This window comes from Apium graveolens, chromosome 4 (genome assembly GCF_009905375.1).
Source record: "Apium graveolens cultivar Ventura chromosome 4, ASM990537v1, whole genome shotgun sequence".
Classification (NCBI taxonomy): domain Eukaryota; kingdom Viridiplantae; phylum Streptophyta; class Magnoliopsida; order Apiales; family Apiaceae; genus Apium; species Apium graveolens.
In genome coordinates this window covers 19,075,654-19,077,821 of record NC_133650.1, presented here as the reverse complement: position 1 = coordinate 19,077,821, position 2,168 = coordinate 19,075,654, and the positions used below count along the sequence as shown (strand labels likewise).

General features: G+C 37.6%; 1 non-coding gene across 1 annotated transcript; it reads right to left on the bottom strand.

Annotated features, from left to right (window-relative positions):
* Positions 1–1,594: 1,594 nt before the first annotated feature.
* On the bottom strand, positions 1,595–1,701 carry LOC141723236 (small nucleolar RNA R71). The gene has a single exon (XR_012576221.1). It is a non-coding gene; the product is annotated as a small nucleolar RNA R71 (small nucleolar RNA).
* Between the last annotated feature and the right edge of the window lie 467 nt (positions 1,702–2,168).

Genomic DNA, 2,168 nt, shown 5'->3' with positions numbered 1-2,168 from the left:
TTGTTTTACTTGTGAATCTTTGTTTTAAGTTATATTTGGATGCTAGTTTTCTTATTTGTGAACCTTAATCTTGTTTTGTAATTGGTTTTATTTATTCGTTATAAAGACTACATTTTTTATACCATGCTTTCATCGGAACCCATGTTGATGATGAGTTCGATTATGGGCTAATCGTTATCATGGGGTTCTAGCGAATTTATTTATGGATTTCTTTAGTTAAATTGTTTCAATGCCTTAGTATGTGGTGATTGTATGATAACCTAGTATTGGTTGTGCGTATTCGTCTTATGAGCGCCGCAAACTTATAAGATAGTGCGTTAATTCTTAATGAAACGACAATGAATTTAAGGATTTAGAACTTGCCATGCTAGCATAGGTTCATGTATTTGTTATGCATGATTCATAGGTAATTTTAACCATCTTACTTGCCCTGTGTGATCAAGATAGATAACTTGCGCTTAAACCATTATGTTGTCAAATTCTATAGACATATAGGGTCTCAATATAATTGATGTCTATTGAGCTTCTATCTCTTTTGTGGATGTCTGGTAGTATGGTACTCGTGCAACGAAAGTTGGTGTTTATCAGTTTCATTTTGTCTGATTAGTATCATCACATTACATGCTAAGGTCGAGAATAATAAGGCTATTGAATGAAGTATTTATTGAAGTTAGAATCCCATGTTTGTTATATATATTAATTCAATCAATCTTATTCTCTTAGTTATAATTGTTAGTTCAATTCTTAATTATAAATAACTTCAATTTATTATCGTCTTAGCATTGAATAATAACCATACATTGTTGCTTAAGTACGTAAATTAATTAGTTAAGCAATACAGTCTCTGTGGGAACGAACTAGAAAAATAACTATACTACTTGCGAACTCGTATACTTGCGTGTATTAATAGCGCGTGTTTAGCGACTAACAAGTTTTTGGCACCGCTGTCGGGGACTGCAGTGTTAATTTATAGTTTATGCGCTTTCCATCAGTGGTCGTTAAAGTTCATTGACTCGGACATTGTTACTTATCTGTTTCCTTGTCTTATTTCAGGTGATCTAGCGAGCGTGTATGCATACACGTTCTCGGACTCGTAAGAGAAATCTGGATCAAGCCGAGGAAGAAGCGATAGTGGTTCGCAGGGAAGTTTTTGAGGACAAAGAGAAGGTAGAAGAAAAAGAAAAAGTTGAAGAACCAGTGGTAGTGATGGGAGATCAAGAAGAAAATCATAAGGCTTTGATGGACTATTCTCAGCCTAAGATCAATGACATTCGGCCAAGCATCATCAGTCCAGCCATCTCGGCTAACATTTTTGAGATCAAAGCAGGCACGATTCAGATGATACAGAACTCAGTTCAGTTTGGAGGTTCTCCAACTGAAGACCCCAACATGCACATCAGGGATTTTATTGAGATCTGCGATACTTTCAAGTTCAATGGTGTGACTGAAGATGCTATCAAGCTGCGACTCTTCCCATTCTCTCTGAGGGACAAAGCTAAGTATTGGTTACATTCTACCACCAGGGTCTATCACTAAATGGGAAGATCTTGCTCAAAAGTTTCTCACTAAATTCTTCCCTATGGAGAAAACTACTGCAATCAGGAATGCTCTAACTCAGTTTGCTCAGCAAACTGGAGAACCTCTGTGTGAAGCTTGGGATCGATATAAAGAGATGCTAAAGAAGTTCCCACACCATAGCATGCCTGATTGGATGATTATCAACTATTTCTATAATGGATTGGATGCTACTTCTAGACCCATGCTTGATGCAGCATCAGAAGGAGCCTTGTGGGCTAAAAGCTACGATGAAGCTTATGAATTGATCGAATTGATGGCTGCTAATGAGTACCAGAATCCTTCCCAGAGACTGACTCAGGGAAAAGTAGCAGGAATTCTGGAGTTGGATGCAGTAACTGCTATAGCTGCCCTGTGACGGCCTCAACCCCGGGGTCAGGAGTTGACGTCATCAATAACACTGTTAACAACATAACATAAACCAACTCAACATTATTATATAAACACAACCCCTTTTTTTCCAAGATCTTTTCCAGGTTTAAGTATGACTTAGGTTACAACCACCACAAAACCAACTTACTAAAGACAATCCGATAATACTATCTTTGTTCAGCAACTCAACAGACCCGATTGGGTCCAACACAACTACCTCT